The sequence below is a fragment of the Lissotriton vulgaris genome, chromosome 3_1 (assembly GCF_964263255.1).
Source record: "Lissotriton vulgaris chromosome 3_1, aLisVul1.2, whole genome shotgun sequence".
In the NCBI taxonomy this organism is placed as follows: Eukaryota; Metazoa; Chordata; class Amphibia; order Caudata; family Salamandridae; genus Lissotriton; species Lissotriton vulgaris.
In genome coordinates this window covers 1820878798-1820898512 of record NC_141689.1, presented here as the reverse complement: position 1 = coordinate 1820898512, position 19715 = coordinate 1820878798, and the positions used below count along the sequence as shown (strand labels likewise).

Sequence of the window (19715 nt, the reverse complement as noted above, 5' to 3'; positions counted from 1 at the left end):
GCGTGCTCACACTACTCACCTCTCAGTAGTGGAGAAGTTATGGCATGACGTCATGCCAGGTGAGTGTTGTAGGGGAAGGGAAAGCCTTTAAAGAGAGTCATTTTCTCTCTGGATTTCCCTTTTGAAGCTCAGGAGCAGCAACATTGTCATGGTGTCACCAGGGCTCTAAGTGGAAGCTTTTTCAATATTATATACAAGCCATCGTTGCTGCTTATTTATCTTATGCAACTAACAACCCTTGACAAAGTCAATAGTCCTGACTTGTTGTAGGTCTGACGTTACTTGTATCGTATATCTGGATGCAATGACAGAAACAGCAAAATACAAGTCAGGCGGCACACTATGCTAAGCACAGATTTTTAGTTTATGTGTTTTAAGCCACGCCCTTAATTGCATTGGCCCCGCCCCTCTGAGAGACACCCCCCCACACACAGTTTTTTCACCCCATTTAAAGCCCTGCCTTAACCCCATAAGATATTCAAAAACATAGCCGATTTGGTGTCACATCTGTTCTTGTTTCCAATTTCTTTGTATCGTTTTTAAAGAATAAATGTGTAACTTACCTGGTGCTTTTAATAACTCCGAAAAAGAAAGCAAAAATATTTATAGAGGCGATGATTACGAGTTGAAATCAGCGGAGACCAGACATACCTAAGAAACAATAACTACTCCCTGAAAGAATAACAATTTTGACAGAGGCCGATGACGTGCCATTAAAACAAATGTGTGAACATTTTGTAGAATATTATTCAATTTTTACAGGACTGAATGATGCACGCTGCTGAACATGTGATTGATAACAGGTACTTTACGTCATGGTATTTGTCAATATGCCGCCCTACTGGTACCGATTGGCTTTCAGAGTCACCGCAGCCGCCGTCCAGTATCTGTGAAGGAATATGAGAGCGAGGAGGCCGAATCAGACTCGACAGACAATCACGCCCCTACGCTGCTATTGGTTGCTTCCTGTACTTCCGACCCCCGTTGCCAGGCGACAGGTTCGGCGTCCGGAATCACAGGGGGACAGAGAAAGTGAGAGCAGAGGGTGATCTGCGACCGTAAGCCATTGAAGAAGCAAACAAGCGAAGCCTCCGCAAAAAGTGAGTGAGTCTCCCCGTCCCCGAGCACGCGTTTCCACGGCTCCGCTCCACAGTCCTCTACTTCGGCAACTGCTTAAGTTGCCTGAAGTTTGCCATGGCGTATTCCCGTGCGTTTTTCTGTGGCGGAGTACTGACTGCCGCGTGGCCCTGTGCCGTGTACTATGAATCCATGTTCAGAAAGCATTTTGTTTTTTAAGCGCACATTGCGTCTGCGGGCGTATTTTAGTGAAAACGATTAAGGGGCAGAAGAGTCTGAAATTTCATTACAAAATGTAAATAGCCCCTTCCTGAACAAGAACAAACAACAAGATTAATGACTTGCTTTAAGGCCAGAAGTTCTATTAACACATGAAACTACCGCCGGCCTCCATCAACTCTCGTTCTGTCTCTCTAACTAATTTTCTACTGTAAGAGTTGCAGCCAAGGCAAGGGCTTGTGCCAGAAATGACTAAACCACATTCTGAGAAATCAGATTTTCTCTCTCTCTCTCTCTCTCTCTCTCTCTCTCTCTCTCTCTCTCTCTCTCTCTCTCTCTCTCTCTCTCTCTCTCTCTCTCTCTCTCTCTCTCTCTCTCTCTCTCTCTCCCCATCTGAATTGGTACAGTCATAGCTTTTCTCTCTCTCTCTCTCTCTCTCTCTCTCTCTCTCTCTCTCTCTCTCTCTCTCTCTCTCTCTCTCTCTCTCTCTCTCTCCATCTGAATTGGTGCAGTCATAGCTTTTCTCTCTCTCTCTCTTCATCTGAACTGGTGCAGTCATAGAGTTGTATACTCAACAAACAGTTTTATTTTTATGGTGTAACACTTTAACGTATAATATATGCATTGGGTTAATCCAAAAGGTATCACTTACACCTATAATCCATTAAATCTATTCACAGTGCTGATGAGCTGCTATCACTCTCAACCACTTAGAGCACTTTCATAATGTGTATCCACACCACCAACTTGCACATCTATCACATGTCTAACAAATCAACTCTATTCGGACTTGTTTCATGCATTGATATCCCAATGCTGAAAAATTCATAGGAAGTAGCGTGACTTAACTCTCTAGACACCCTCACAATGGACTAATGTTCCAGTACTGAACCAGTCACAGTGCGCTAGTAAGAACCCTCCCTGCTCATCTGCCATGAACCACTTGTGTTATTTCCACGCTCTCACATTATAATTTTGTGGCATTACATAATTTAGTGAATTGCACGTAACAAGCATAAGGCGAAATTTCCAAAATTGCGCCAATCACGCTAGCAAAATTGGAATTTCGCTCTGGCCCAAAATTCACAACGGATCTATATCCTGGATTGTAGATTTTTGTTCCAGAGCTAAAATATCCACCGAGCTCTCACAAAGATATACGAACCTCAATTACATTATCTGCCATAACCTAAGTACCATAGACATTAACAGTATTTTGATAAATTCATTTTGTCTAAAGCATTCTAATAGAGAGTTTAATCTAACTTCAGGAATCATGGGAGGGAATTAATGGTTTTTTTTTTGGTTAGCAACATCTGTACCATAGAATCTATGTCTACTTTTTCAAATTCTGACGACTATCACATGCACCGTGGCAGTACTCGGGAATGGACAGTTTTCATTTTCCCATTGAGTACTTTGTGACCGCATTAGCAGTGGCATAGAATGGATAAAAGTCTCAGTGGTGGCTGGGACATAGAGCTTTATCAATTAAAAATTTGCGAACATTTGTGACAAGAATTTTCAATTCTATTAAGGACAACGGAGGCGAGGATTATGCTTTTTCAATTTCTTTGCTTTATTATAGCAGCCAATAAAAAACAGTCTTTTTTTATTCAGTAAACCATATAAACTACAAATCCCATGACCACACTATCATGCTCAACCATAGAGACTGTGCCTATATAACTCCCCTCTGAGGCACACACGTCCTCTTTCTTTGCTGCTCCGCAGCCAGTTAAGTGCCTTCCCCTTTTTTCTGTGTATCGCCCCATTGACGCCCAACGCTTAGTGGTGCTGCGGGCCGGACAATCTGCATAGGCACTGCCTAGAGAGGTGCTGATAGTAGGCAGGTCTTCCCTCCACATTTTATTTACTTTGTTGGCTGTGTAGCCTGATAATAAAGTAAGGAAATTGAGAAAGCATAATCAGAGCCTCCAGTCCTGACATAGAATCCCTTACCCTTTCAACTTGCAAAGATTTTGCAATTCAAAGGGATGTATATGAATTACAGGGGACACGCTAGCAGGTTCTGTTTGCCTGCATCTCCTGTTGTCGTGACCCTACTGGGGTGGGACATTGCTGGGGGGCATTGACGCGCTCTTAAGCACCTGACACAGCCTGTGACGCTGGACCCGCCCAGGTGCGTTCCCGAGTCAAGATGGGCCTGTCTTAGCCCGTCATAGACCGCAGAGACTGGGCTGGACGTAAACTCGTGGTTTTGTCTTCTCCCACCCCTCGCTTTAAAGGTTCAGTGAGACCAAGATCACTGGTTTTGATTTTCCTAGGCAATTTGTGTGTTTTGAGTCTTCTGAGTTTACTTTGTGGCTCAAATGGGCAAGAGGAAGGCTTTGCCCGGGTGCTCGGAGACCTCTTGTTCATCTTCTCCTCACCTGCACATTACTATTGACAAGTTTTTAACAATGGTAGTGGATTTGGTTGCCATGGATATTAAATTAACAGAATGTTGGCCTTTGTTAACAGCCAAAGATTTTGCGGCATCTCAATTACTCTTGACAAGTTATTCTGTTCTAGTGCATAATGAGGATATATCTGCCATTATAGCGCAGCCAGCTACTTGGTTTTCTGTAAGGGATAGCCCTAGAGTCTTCACCAGGGAGAAGGACTCTGTTCAAGATCCTGCCGGCCTTCTAAAGGAGTGGGTTGAGCTAGGTTTGAAGGATGAAAATGCGATAAATTGTTGTCCACTAGATATAGCTCCCAGCCAAGATCCAGTTCTTGATACAGTGCCCAAATATCAGAAAATGTTCTTGAAAACCAAGCCTGCTGTGCTGATTGTTAAACCTGCTGTTCTCAGGTCTGATGATTCAGCTGAGGCCCCTGCAGTGATCGTCAACCCCTGGGACAGCATAAGCACACATTTCAGAGATCTACTGGATGCTAAATTGCACCCGCTTTTTGCTCGGCTGGACACTATAGAGACCAATTTGGACCAGCTGTTTAGTTTAGGATTCAGCATCCTCTCAGACTTTACAGCCCATATCGATTGCGGGAATCAATCCTCTGCAAAGACCTCAAACATCAAGTGCAGAACACTCAGCCTGTAATAGTAAGGGTAGTGATGTTGAATCTACCATGGCACCCATTTCCCATGTCTCCAAACCTGTTCCATCTTTATTGCCAAAGGGGGCTGCTGTTCAGGAGGTTCAAGCTTCGTCAAATTCGTCAGCCCATCAGGCTGATACCAGTAATTCAAGGAAGAGGGAAGGGAATGTGGGGAGAGAATGTGGTCTAAGGGCTGGGGTGGTCGACCTGGGAGCTGGGAAACGGAGTTCGAGTCCCGGCAGGGAAGCTCAACATTCTGCAATTCTGAGCATATCACGTAATCTCCTCATGCCTAACAAAAACAAGCGTTTGCAATGCAATCGGTCTCGCCTTTGGGACTTTGTATGTAGTTAGCTATGCAGCACATTAGATTGGGTGCTGAAACATCTACGGTTCTTTAACATGGAGAGAAAGTAAGCACCAAACTGCCTGACACACCAGGTATGGGACCACATGGAGAGAAATATTGCCTTTCTGCAGGAAATGGTTTAGTCCAAAGTTCTGTTTTTAATATAAAATCAGGGCCTTCGGTGGTCATATCACTGAAAATACAAGATTTGAAAAAATATTATTGTCTATGGGTGCTCGTGGAAGACAATGTCTATGGACTGGAATGTAGAGAATACTAAAGTGATTCTGTTATTTTAATGACTTCTGCTGGTCGTTTTCTATCAAGAAAGTTAAATAGAGGCAGTTGCCGGAAACAAAAACAAAAAAGAAAGTCCCTCAGCAGAAAGCAATTCTGGTATTTTACTGACCTCTTCTGGTCGTTTTCTAGCAAGACCGTTAAATAGAGGAAGTTGAACAAGCAGAAAGCAATTCTGGTATTTTACTAATCTTTACTGGCCGTTTTCTGTCAAAACCGTGAAATAGAGGCAGTTGAAAAGAAAAAAAGTCCCTAAGCGGAAGCAGACAAGTCCTAGGCTGATCTCCAGAGCCCACAAAGTACATACACATACAACTATATACTGAAGTATATACAAGAGGTCTTGAATGTTCGACCTAATAACAATAGTCTCTCACAATTGGTTTTTGCACCTTCACCGCCTCCCTAGAGACCTGCCTATAATTAAAAAAAAAATTCTGAACCCAGGCTTTGTCTTTTTTTGTTATGGCCTCAGAGTTCACAAATAAATGGGCACACCCCAGTGACAGAAAAGAATCTCTAATATACTTCAACCACTGTATTTTAAGACCATGGTCAAAAGAAAGGCAATCTCTTATAAAAGCCTTATCGAGATCAGCTTCGCAATTAGCCCATATTGAGCACCAATGAGTCAGAGGGGCTACATTAAGAAAGTCTTCCAGATAATCCAGCCCTAATTCCTGGAAACCAGTAGAGTGAAGTAGAAGGGGAAACCCCCAACAGACGTCAACAAAACCCGTTCTCCTCTACCTGGATTGTCCCCAAATCTCTGCAGCTAAAAATACTTGTACCATATGTTAGACTTCCTTTTATAAATTTCCAATATTGGCACAACCATTTTCCATCCAATACAAGCAGCAAGGGAAAGGTAATGCCGACTGCATGAGTAAAGCATGCTAACCTACTTCTAAAATCCAAGCTGGGGAATGGGAAGGAACTCATCCTATCCAGCTTTTTTCCTCCAAATTTAGAGTTCTAGTTTTGGTATTTCTAGGGCCACACATCATTGTAAAAGTTTTAGTAAAATTGGTCTCTAAATCAAGCCTGTTAGATTTGGGGGTCTCTAGTTGGCACAGGTAGGTACTTGTGACCAGTGAAAACCCTCTCCTCTAGTCAGGACAAGGGGATTACACACCTAAAATAACCCCTGCTCACCCTCTAGAATGCGTGGCGCGAGCACTCAAGGCTTATTTCAGAGGCATTGTAAGTTAAGCAGTTGTGAACACATACATTAACCCAGCGACAACACTACAAATGGACCCCACACCGGTTTTATATAAAAATAAGTAGACTTTATATAGAGTTACCACAAGACCATAAACGACAAAAATACACACTATAATTAATTTGAGATGGTAGATTTAAGCTTAGTTCAGTTCAGTTCTTAGATGCGACACTCTGCATCAATGTACCTTAAGTTGCGATGCGCTTCCATGACCAGCAATGTCGCAGCGATGGGAAATTCGGCAAAGTCAGGTGCAAAGAAATAAAGACGGGAAGATCTTCCAGAAGTGGCGCTCTTCTCGGGGATGCGAGAAACTCTCGGTTCGATGCGCGGACTGCAGCAGCGACACCCTTACGATGCGACGGCGACACTTCTCCACGATGTGTGAAGCTTCTGCTCGATGCTACAACTACAGCGGCGACATCCAAGATGCGACGGCAGCAGCTCCGACGGCGGTGCCCTTCTCGGGGATGCGAGGTGCTCTTGATCAGTGCAGTGCGACAGTTCCAGCGGCGACACCCTCCTTGCTCCAGAGTTGCGACTGCAGGCACAGCGACGGCGGCACACTTCGACCTCGTTGCGAAATTCTTCTCCTGATGCAGTGCAGTGCGACAACCGCCGTGGCGACACCCTCCTTCTTCGGAGTGGGGATGGCAGCAGCAGGAACTGCGATACGCTTCCTCTTCGTTGCGGCACGCTTCTCTCCGATGCAGTGCAGTGCGACAGTTCCGGCGGCGACACCCTCCTTTCTCCGGAGTTGCGATGGTAGGCACAGCAACGACGACACGCTTCCTCTCGTTAAGTCGCGCTTCCAGCTCCTTGCGACACGTAGTTCTTCAGAAGGCCCAAAACAGCAGCAGGCACTTCCAAAGAACTCTGGGGAGCTGAGCGGTGAAGTCTGTTGTCCCTGAGACTTCAGCAGGAGGCAAGCTCTTTTCCAAGCCCTTGGAGATCCTTCACAAGTTGAAAGCAAAGTACACAAAGTTCCTTTCTCCTTCCTTTGGCAGTAGGGCAACCACTGCAGGCCAATCCCCCAAGCATTACTTCAGCTTGGGAATAGTCTCTCCTCAGTTTCTTCAGGTTCCTCTCCTCAGCAAAGGTTTCTTCGTGTAGTCCAAAGTGATCTAATTTCATGGGATCAGGGTCCCAATATTTGTACCCAGAAATCCTTTGTGCTCTGAGGGGAGAAGGGCCTTTGCCCAGTCCAAACCAGTTCTGAAGCACTCTGTTTACCAGACTTTTCTTTTCCTTTTACAGTGCAGGGCAGAAACATCACATGCCCCACAGGAGGTGGAGCCAGCATTGTGGAAGGCAGGTACAGTCCTGGAGCACTTTGTTTACAGGACTCCTTCTCTTCTTTCAGTGTGCAGGGCAGAGATGTCAGCCGCTCCCCAGGGGGTGGAGCAAGCATTGTGGAAGGCAGGCACAGACCTATACAAGGTTCAGGTGAACTCCTCCCTCCCATCTAGATGCAGATCTCGCTATTCACCACTGGGTGACTCAGCCTGTCTCCTGGAATTCCCCAGCCCTGCCACTCACAAAACCATACATAGGAATACACAAACTAGCAGAGGCATGTTTGAATGGTTAGACAAGCAAATACCTACTTTCTATAAAGTGGTATGTGCAAACACAGAATATTAAAATAAACTTCACTAAAAGCTGTATTTTATTATTCTGAGTTCAGGCATACTAAACTCGAATTTCCACCATGTTCTCTGAGACAGTTAGGATTATAAAATGTAACAATTCTAACAGCCCATTCAGTCCTATGGAGAACAGGTAGCCTTGCAATAGTGAAAAACGAAAATGGCTGTAATTCACTATTAGGACATGCCACACACATCAGGGCTTGTCCTACCTTATACCTACAATGCACCCTGCCCTTGGGCCTACCATAGGGGTGACTGATATGAAGAAAAGGGAAGGTTTAGGGACTGGGAAGTGGGAGCATTTGCCAAGTCAGCATGACAGTACATGACTGCACACAGGCTCTGCAATGGCAGACCTTAGACACATGTTACAAGGCTGCTTCTGTGGGTGGCACAACCAGTGCTGCAGGCCCACTAGCAGCATTTGGATTACACGCCCTGGCACAGACGGTGGACTAGACTAGGGTCTGACAAGTAAACCAAATAGCCAAACATGGAACCACTGATTAATTCATCAATTTACAGTAGGGAGAACTTGCACTGTGGCACTGAATAGTAGTGGCACAGTGCCCAAAGCATCTAATACCAGAAAAAACACATGAGGCAACAGCAAAAATGGAAGGGAGACCCACGCCAATGGTGCCAGGTCTAACAAAGCCCCTTCACAAAAGTCAAAAAGCTAGAAATCAAAATCTTTGGAGAATAGGCAATCCTGGCAAGAAGACTGAGTCTTCTACGTATAATTAAAGGGCAGGACCTTTGTACCAACACATGGCACATCAGCCCCAGCATTGACCAACACATTTTTTCAGGCCATTTGTATAAAGCCGAAAGAGAATTGGGGCGGGTACGTATCCTTGGCGTACACCACGTCTAACTTTAAAGGATGGAGTGAACTTCCTCCACATTCCGAAACCTTACAGAGGCCGAAAGATCCTAATGAAGAAGTCTATGGAGGGAGACAGCTCCTCCTCGAGGCCCGTAGCCTGAAGAATAGCCCATAATTTGGACCTGTGATCACAATCAAATGCACTCGACAGATCCATAAATGTGAGATAAATATGGACACCTTTTGCAAATTTATATTTGGCCACTATAAAATGTGAATTAATACACTGCTTGATTGTCCGAGACCTTTTCTGAACCTATATTGTAAGTGAGATAAAACATTTCTCTCCTTTTCCCAAGAAAGAAGACGTTCCAAAATTACTCTACCTATTATCATAGTTGTAGAATAAAGAAGCGATATAGGGCGGGAATATCTAGGATTGTTAACATGACACTTTTTAAAAATCTGAATCACTATTGACATACGCCATGAAGGCAAGATCCCCTTCGGGCAAACTGCATTAAAAAAAGTAGTAAGTATAGGAGACTAAAATTCAGGCGCGACTTTAAACAAGTCAAGAGGACCTGGAGCCTTTTTCCAGGGACTATTTTCAAAAGCTTTAACGACTTCTTTAGAATAAACAGTAAGGTTATCACATAAAAAGTAGCCATACTGACTTTTGTCCGGTGACATTTCATCAATACTTGAATAAACTGCAGAGAAATGGTCTATCCATGCCTCAGCAGTAATATGAACAGTAACTTTATCAGGGGATGATGAGGGGGATAAGCTGGCTCACACCGCCCTCCACAAAGCCTGTGTATCTTTTTCTTGACAAGCGACTACAATAGCCTCCCATTTTTTATTAATAATAGCTACTTCTCTCTTTTTCATTGACTACCCTGCAATCGTTGTCGAACCAGGATTGCTAATGAGAAGGAACCCTACCCACTGGTCTAGTTAATGTGTGTTTAAAATGTGATCGAAACTTAGGGCCATATGTATGAAGGTACCCATTTGCAAATCTCAAATAGCGATTTTTAAGACATCGGTATATGAGATTCGCAAATTGGTATGTATTTAGAAAATCGAATTTTTTTGCGAGTTCTTAAAATTCCATAATTGCGATTAGCAAATTGCGAATCGCAATTATGGAATACTTTCCCATTCATTTCTATGGGCCAGGAGGCCCATAGGAATGATTGGGAAGTTATTCTCAATTTGCGATTCGCAATTTGAGAATCGCAAATTGAGAATAATTTCAAGGGTGCAGGGGTGTCCGTTGCACCCCTGAAATTAGCATGGGTGCACATGTGGTCCACATACATGCCCTAAGGGCATGTATGTGCTTTACAGTGCACTTTTAAAAAGGCAAAAAAGTGCATTTTTCAAGGAATTCGCAAATTACCACCAACTTGAAGTTGGTGGTAATTTGTGATTCCTTAAGGTCAATTTGCAATTTTTTTTGCTTAATACATTGCATTTAAGGAATCGCAAAATTTGCGATTCCTTAAATGCAATCGCAAAATAAGGAATCGCAAATTTTGCGATTCCTTATTTTGCACCCAAATTCTTTCATATATACCATTTTGCGAAAATGAGTTCGCAAACGCCGAAATTCTGTGAATTTTGGCGTTTGCGAACCCATTTGAGATTGATACATATGGCCCCAAGTGAAACAGTCTAATACAGTTAGGGGACTTGATGAATTTAAGATACAGGTTTTCATCCGGTCCATACTAGAACTAACCACCTGGTTCATAACCAAACTCATGTCAGCAGATCTCCAGACTAGCCTGCACCGAGCATCCTTGATAACTAACACCTGCTTACTCCTAATAACAGCCCCATTATGCTTTAAAAGCACCACAATCTGGGTAAATAGTGGATTGTGATCACTAAAGGCTGATACAAAGATCTCCGCACCTGTCATCAAAGGTAAAAAGCTCCTTGAGCAAAAAATACATAATTAATTATGGAACTATTTCTCTTCCGAGTAAAAGTCATAGTTGCTGACTTTGCTGACAAAATAGCTGAAGATGGTAATCTAGCAGCATGGTATATCAAAGACGCCCCCTTGCATCCATGGCATTTAAATCCTCTTCCATAGAAAGTGGGTCAAAAATTGCTTCAGTCAAGTGGGGCAAGTGTCCTAATTTAGCATTAAAATCACCAGCCAGCAAGAGGTTGAAGGAGTTACCAGACTCTACTACTTGCTCCTCTAGAGGACAAATCCGGGAAAACAGGCCATAAAAGTTGAAGTTGTTCTTAGTGGAAAAGTCATCATTATTAAATTTACCATAATCATCCTAAAGTTACTCTCCCAGCTCAGATCAGAAACCTGGGCTACGTTCATATTAGAAGATAAAATAGGTAGCCAATATTGACCTCCAACCAGGCCCCCTTAAATCTACTTGTAGTCACAGATACACCTCATACATTTACCCTTGAGCATATTTGGGGCAACAACAAAGGAAAATAGGTTTCAGAGGAATAAACGACAAGACTCTTGCTAGATGTTAACAGCTTTGGTATAGTGGCTGGAGGACAGCTATCTCCGGAAACTTGACATGCCCCCATAACAGCACCACAGACACCATCATGATCAAGACGAGATCAGTATTTTCCAGCTCTGACAGTGCTGTAAATTGATTATGGAGATGCAAAAACCTGTACTGTTGAGATCTATTAATAGATTGAGCAGAGGGTTGAGGCCTAAACCTAGTTTCAGCAGGTGCCAAATGCCTGTAGAAGAAACCCAATGCCAGAATCCTAATCAAATTGGATTTATTCATTCCAGTCCTAGTTTGTGCCAACACTCACGTGCCACTAAAGGGTTACGAACATTAATAATTATTGTGTTACCATTAAGTTACTATCCCTGCAGGCCAATCCCCCTCCCACCCATTGAGAAAAAAGAATCTCATTACAAAGATCCAGATGTCCGTGCACATTAGAATTCAGCCAATGAGGTACTTTGTTCAAAAGGGTCTATATAGATTCGAATTGGCTAACAGGCAGGCTAGGGACATCCGCTAACACAATAACAAACAGGCATCAGGCAGGTGGCAAATCTATATGTGATTTGTTAGCAGAACAGTGTGCGATCTCTAAGCACCACGACAGAATGTTCCTGAATTCTACAGAATACAAATTAGAAAAATAATAATGCATACATTTCTATGTAATATGAAATCACTTCTATTTAACTGTTTTTTTATTTCTTCTCCTGACCTCAGATAATGTAGTGCTGGAGTGTTTGTTGTAGCACTTCTATTCTACTTTATCTAAAAGTAATTGATGCCCTCTTACATTATCAAGAGTATGGGGCAACACCTTTACAAATTACAGCAGAAAAAAGGAGGGTATGGCTTGCTTAACTGGTATTTTATGAAATAGCATTTTTAATTGTCACCTCTTTCATATATACAGCCTCAGTTTCTGAAGAAAGTTTATTTGTATTTGCTAAATAAAAACTGTTTCATACCTAGAATGAAATTTTTGCTGCGCAACCACACCTCCCCATCAGAAAAGTAAACACCACATTATAAGTAAATAGTGCTCCTGGGAAGTTACCCACCCGCAAACTTGATAAAAAAAACACTGCAAGACACTGTTATTCTTCCGCCGTGATTTGTACACCCCACGGCAATTATATAAATGGCCCTTAAAACATATAAAAGCAATTTTTACCTTCATAATCCCTGTCCATCACCTTGTGACCACTGTACAGAGTTAATAATGTTCCTAACCTCCCCTCTACTACTTTCTTTTCCCATATTCCTTTGAAAGTGCGTCACAAAATCACTGACAACAGTGAACTGTTTCCACCTAATAAGGAGCAAACTTGTGCTCGAAACACTTAGCCAATAAAATGTCCATGTTGTCCGCAGAGGAGGAGGGAATGAATGCCAAAACTTCTACTTTTAATGATTCGTAGCCAATGAACATTAAGATTTGTAAGGTCCAGCTTGGAACAGGTTACCCAATAAAATGTCCCTAATACTCCGCGAAGAGGGAAGGAATCGCTGACAACACTTCTACTTTCAACAGTTTACAACAATCAACATTAAGCTTGGGAAAGTCCTCCTTGGAGCACGTCAGCAAATCAGATGTCCCTCCTACTCAGCAGAGCGGAAGTGAATGGCTGGCAACACTTCTACTTTCAATAGTTCGCAACCAACCAACATAAAGCTCAGAAAAGTCCTCCTTACAACATGTAAGCCAATTAGATGTTCTTGCTACTCTCAGGAGAAGAAGTCAATTGCAGAGATCTCTTCTACTTTCAATAGTTTACACCCAATGAACATTAAGCTTGTTGTTGGAACACGTTAGCCAATTAAACATTGAATTTGTTCCATGCACACATACAGAACAAGCCGTCCTACATATTAATACAATACTGTAACAAAGTGACTCTATCCGTAACAAAAGTGAACACTGCCTAATAAACATTATTCCACATTATATTAAACAAAAGCCACACTAAGCTGCATTTTTGTTTTCCCAATATAATTTACACAGCCTACTACAGCCTACTACACCCCCCTCCCAACATGAGTGAAGCCCCGGGACAGTGAGGCCCCAGGGAACTCTGCTATAATGTTTATTATATTTTCTACTGACTTCTACGACTAACCGTTCCTATGGAAAACTTTTAAAACTCCAGCACAGTAACTGTTTTGATTAGCAACATAGTGCGGTGAACTTCTAACCTCTGTGCTCACTTAAGTGTTCCATGAACTGTTACTATGGTAACTGGCAGTAAGCAGTTTGGGGGTAGGGTTGAAAGGTACTGGCTGTACAGAAGCTGTTATATTTACCCAGAATCCTCTACATGACAGAAAGGAAAGCAAAGTAAGACAGAACACTGTGTAGCAGATTTACATGCCCCTTGAGCTACTTTTGCGTCTCTTTTCCCATCTTAAAAATGATGCAACAGTAACGCAATGAACTTTTAAAATTGCCCCTATGCACATTATGAGCAAAAGAAGTACACAACTCTTTCAATTCTTTATCGATCACAATTAGACAGTGTTGCTTCATGATTCACAATGCACTTTAATAAATACTTCATGCCTATTTAAATGGGAGACGAGATTGTAAACACAAAATTGTCGAATTACGAAACTTAGTGGCATATTTATAAAGATGGAGTTAAAATTGTCGCCGCTTTAACGGCTGCAACCTACAACAAAAACGCCAAAAATGGACTTCAAACTCCTTTGTTATCTTACCGGAAGATTTTCTCAACATTGCTGTTTGCTATGCAACAAGGAGCGCCACCCCCCAGAGCTATAAAATAAATGGTTGGAGTGGGCTCCAAGGCCCTGCAAAATTAGAAGTAGAAGGGCCTCAACGACCCCCCTCAAGCCCCGGGAACCACCACCCCCGGGGCTTTGTGTATTGTGGGAGGAAGGCTGCGTGGCCCTCCGCCTGGAGCCCTCGAAAGCCCTGGGGACCTTCACCCCCCAGGGCCTGCTCCTGCAGTGTCCCGGAGTGCCTAAGCACATCCCGAAGGAGGCGGGGAGCCTGCAGGACCGTGGGGGCATTGTGGCTCCCCCCACGGTCCCCAATATTTTATATAAGCCCCAGGGGATGGGGTCCCCGTGAATATTAGAAATTACTGGGTGTAGGTTTTTTTTACGGTAAAATTAGAAGTCACGCAACCAGCGCGGCGCTCAGTGCGGCCCCCCGGTGTACACACGCTGGATGCATGACTCATAATCTGTAGGGTACGCGACTCCAGCGCCTTTGATGCACAACTTCTACGCTTTTGGGTGCCGGCATTGCTTTTCCACATGGGGAGCTACTAACCTGCAGCTCCCCATGTAGAAAAGCAATCTGAGTTAGATTTTGAAAGAGAGAACAGATTTCCTTGCTATGGGATGGTGGGATAAACACCCCGGGACACTGCAGGAGCCAGCCCTCCCACAATACATAAAGCCCCGGGAAGTGGTGGTCCCCAGGGCTTCGGAGACCTTGCAGCCCCCCAACCATTTTTTTTGTAGCCCCGGGGGTGACTGGGCCCTCGAGTGCTTCAGGATGGGGCCCACACTGTCCCCCTCCCACAATACATAAAGCCCCAGGGGGTGGTGGTCCCTGCGGCTTTGGGGACCTTGGACCCCTCCCCCCACAATTTTTTCTTTTAGCCCCTGGGGGTGATGATCCCCGGGGCTGGGGGGCCTCTCTGGGCCCCCATAAAATGTAATAATTTTGCCCCTGGCTAATAATAAAAAAAGCTCAGTTTTATTTCATTTAATTTTTTTACGGCAGAGTCCGCGCACCCTACACGCCCCTGCCGGGTCTTTTTAAAAAAAAACAAAAAACATTTTGTGTGCTCTGGGGGTCCTTTTGGACCCCCTAAGCAGGTCTAGAGGGTAAAAGTATTTCTACCCTGCTCCCTTTCTACGTTTTGCACACATATTCCACTGATTTCCTCAGCCTCGCTTCTACCGAGGCACAAAATGGCTGCCAACAGTTCCTGGTTTTGAATTTTGACAACCACTTGACAGCCAATTAGCATTCAGCGCATGATCGGAAGGGTGCGCTTATGGTATGATGACAATGCGCGCAGAATCTAAAGATCCACCGCGCCCATAGATATATAAATGATTTTAACTGTAATTTTCTCAGGAACTACTGAACAGATTGACACCATTTAAGCAAAAGACACAAGTCTGAACTGAGGGCTACCTCTTTGCCAAATTTGGCGTAATTCCGTTCAGCAGATCAAGCTGTAGCTGTGGCTAAAGGTCCTATGGGAAATTGCATTGGGAAAACACGTTTTGCAACACCCCTTTTTTCTCGACCCCCACTTGACGAATCACCCTGAAACTTTCAGGATAGGAGCGGACCAGAGCTGGCAAAAAGTTTTGGAAAATTTCGCAAAGATTCATCAATCGGCGCCAAAGCTATTGGGAATAGAATGTTGCGGATTTCCTATGGATAATAGGTCCTAACTATAACTACCTACTGGCAACTGCCAGTAGGATGGATATATATATATATATATATATATATATATATATATATATATATATATATATATATATATATATTATATTTATATTTCTCCAAAGTGACCCTTCGCTCAGGGGCGCTCGTCATAGGAACCGGGTCCAGGTGTTTTTTAAATCATTCAGGACAAAGGATGCGGCACACTAAATGGTTTTTGCTTATTTTAATAGCACGCTCTCCCCCACCAACGCGTTTCAGCCAACAAGCGTTTCAGCCGTGAGCAAAGCCTTGTTGGCGGAAACGCGTTGGTGGGGGAGAGCTTGCTATTAAAATAAGCAAAAACCGTTTGGTGTGCTGCATCCTTTGTCCTGAATATATATATATATATATATATATATATATATATATATATATATATATATATATATATATGCACAGTTCACTTCCTTTGAAAAACCGGGACCCTCGGACTGCGGTGCACACCAGGGTCAAAGGCACCCTGTATGTCTTGCGTTTCACCACACGCTAACAAGCGTGAAAATGCACTCTGAATCCAGTAAATATTCACAATCCAATTATACCATCCAGCAAGGTTCGTGGGTAAATCTTTTATTCCAGCATGGAACACAGTTCATGGAACAAACCCCCAACGCGTTTCAGCGACAACTCGCCTTGGTCACGGGTGAGTAGTGTTAGGAAAGTAAAACATTAAATAAAGTTTTCAAACCTTTTGTATAAACAAAGGACAATGTGCAAAAATAAAACACAGCGGCCATCTTGGCATGGTCAAGTACTAATGATAGTGTGCCAAAGTAAAAGACATAGCCATTCGACTGTCTAGCTCTTGCAATAATGCGTGCTGTAGAAAACTATCAACAATATTAAACAGTGTGTCTGAAAGCCACACCATAATAAATCATACATTTCTTAACCCAAGTGGGAAAAAAACTTATCTACTATTATCAAAGTCCATGCTACCCTGTTCAATAATGCAAAAATGATACAAACAATAGCAATCAAGGCAGCATGCAACGCATATATTCATAAGATACATTCTGGTGACAATGCGGATACCGAGCTGTATGGGCCCTTATAACCCAAGTGGGGGAGGGTCTACCTACTAGGTCCCATGGAAATCATATGCACAGATTAGGTCACACAATTTTCAAAATCAATCATAGTCAAAAATTAAACCAATATCATGAAGACGTATCCTTAAGTCCCAAGTGGGAAATTGTGGGCATGCTTCCATGGGGTAATCAAATCTTCCGCCCGGTTTACTCTCCACAGTCATGTGTCACCTATAGAAAAACAAGAACGGCACATCAGGACTGCTAATGCCATGCTCAAGCGGCCTCCAAAAAATGTGTAAAGTATAAAACAAATGCAATGTGAAGTGATTTAAAAACAGTAGAATCATTGCAAGGAGTTCGAGAAAACAGCCAATGTAATATATACATATATGCATCATTGTAGGCAGAACATTGTACATTTTACTCTCCCAAATACCATTTAAGTTCTTCTTCAGAATTTAGCCCTCCTGGGATGCGTGTATCGAGGTCAAGAATATATCTACTTTCCAATTGTCGCAACCTGTGAATTCTGTCACCACCCCTCTTCATGTTAGGAATCCTATCAATCGCAAAGAATTTCAGTAGGTTGCGGTTGCCCTTGTGTTTTTCTTCAAAGTGACGGGCGACTGGCGAGCTTTGGTCCCTATTGTCAATCGCCCTCATGTGCTCAAGAATACGCTTTTTTGCAGGGAACATTGTGCTCCCTACATATTTTTTGGCACATGGACAGACCAACACATATATCACATGATCAGAGAGGCAGTTGAGGTGTTGTGTAATCGGTTTTTCTCTGTCTTCAATGGGATAATAGACTGATTTGACATTGCAGCTGAACTTATAAGCTTTACACTTCATACAGGTGAAAAAGCCCTTTATCTCATGAGTCTTCCTGGGTATGATATTGACCTCATTTCTACTCAGCCTGTCCTTAAGAGAATCAGCCTTCCGATAGGTAATGCTTGGGTTGCTGCCTAGGACCTCAGTAAGTGTCTGTTCAGTGAGTAACACATTCCAGTTTTTCTTGAAGCTTTTCTGTACCTGCCATGAGCTGGCATGGTAAGTAGAGATAAATCTGATAACCCCCTGTTCCTCAGGTTTATTGGTATTGGGAACCAGTAACGATTCATGGCTGATGATGCTAGCCTTCACAAAAGCTGCCTCGATCACCTGTGGGTTATAACCACGTTCTCTAAAACGTTGTTTCATTATAGCTCCTTCTCTTACAAAATCCTCATCTCTGCTACAGTTCCTCCGAACCCGGAGGAACTCTCCAAAGGGGATACTGCGTATGAGTGACTTTGGGTGGCTACTGTCAGCGTGAAGCAAGGTGTTACCTGCCGTAGCTTTACGGTATAATTTGGTAACAAGTTTATTTCTCTCAACCTCAACTTTCAAATCCAGGAACTCCATCATACAGTTACTGATCTTCCCATCAAAGATGAGGTTAAGATCATTGCAGTTCAGTTCACGGATGAAGTCTTTAGCCAGTATTTCAGGTCCATCCCAAATGATGAATAAATCATCAATGTAACGCAGCCAGGTCTTAACATGGCTGCGATACAATGTGCTAGTCTCAGCCACCTGTTGCTCCCAGTTTGCCATGAATAGATTCGCAAAACTGGGAGCAAAACAAGTTCCCATCGCCGTCCCTTGTCGCTGTCTAAAGTAAGTCTTATTAAAGATGAAGAAATTATTTTCGAGACAAAACAACATCATTTTCAAAATCATATCAGTATGGTCTCGAAAGGAGATGGAACGTTTCTTGAGAAACCTCCGACAGGCATCGATACCATCCAAATGCCTGATGGAGGTGTACAAGCTGCCTACATCAAGAGAGATGAGGAGATAGCTATCCCGCCATTCACAATTTTTGATCTTATTGATGAAAACTCTGCTATCCTTCAGATACGAGGGCATCCCCTCCACAAAACGACGCAGAAAAAAATCAATATATTTCGAGGTATTCTCAAGGAGGGACCCCATTGAAGAGACAATTGGCCTGCCCGGGGGCTTAGCTGCATCCTTGTGCAGTTTGGGCAAGAGGTATAACACTGCCACTTTAGGGTTTCTATTCAACAGAAAAGAATACTCATTCCATTCTAACAGGCCCTCACTGTGCCATTCCTTCAACATGTTGTGGTACATAATATTCGTCCTTTCAACCTTTTCAATAGATGATACCTCATAACAATCAACGTTGTTCAGTTGGCGCATACCCTCCTCAATATAGCTACTAACATCCATGACCACAACATTCCCTCCTTTGTCCGATTGACGGATAATAATTGAGGGGTCATCCTCCAACGTCTTTACAGCCAAACGTTCATGCTTACTCAAATTGTCACAGACCCAGTCTTTCTTTCTGGCCAACTTTTTCAAATCATCAATCACAAGAGTTTCAAAAACATCAATACCGCATGTTGGCAATATGGGGTTAAAGTTAGATTTGGGTTTGAAGTTATTAGGGCAATTTAAACTTGGATTGAAACCCAATGATTCGGCAGCAATGGGACTCTCAGGTGGTACGTTAAATTCCAATTCCTTTAGAGCAACCAGTGCTTCAGACACACTGTTTAATATTGTTGATAGTTTTCTAGAGCACGCATTATTGCAAGAGCTAGACAGTCGAATGGCTATGTCTTTTACTTTGGCACACTATCATTAGTACTTGACCATGCCAAGATGGCCGCTGTGTTTTATTTTTGCACATTGTCCTTTGTTTATGTTTATACAAAAGGTTTGAAAACTTTATTTAATGTTTTACTTTCCTAACACTACTCACCCGTGACCAAGGTGAGTTGTCGCTGAAACGCGTTGGGGGTTTGTTCCATGAACTGTGTTCCATGCTGGAATAAAAGATTTACCCACGAACCTTGCTGGATGGTATAATTGGATTGTGAATATTTACTGGATTCCGAGTGCATTTTCACGCTTGTTAGCGTGTGGTGAAACGCAATATATATATATA

At 43.0% G+C, this 19715-nt stretch overlaps 1 protein-coding gene across 2 annotated transcripts in view; it reads left to right on the top strand.

Moving 5' to 3' along the window:
- Nucleotides 1-991: 991 nt before the first annotated feature.
- The window catches only part of TTC29 (tetratricopeptide repeat domain 29), a 1168725-nt gene continuing 1150001 nt past the window's right edge, over nucleotides 992-19715 (top strand). For both annotated transcript variants that reach the window (XM_086963296.1, XM_086963297.1), the window contains exon 1: nucleotides 992-1100. The gene's annotated coding sequence lies outside the window, so the exon portion shown is untranslated. The remainder of the gene's footprint in view (nucleotides 1101-19715) is intronic.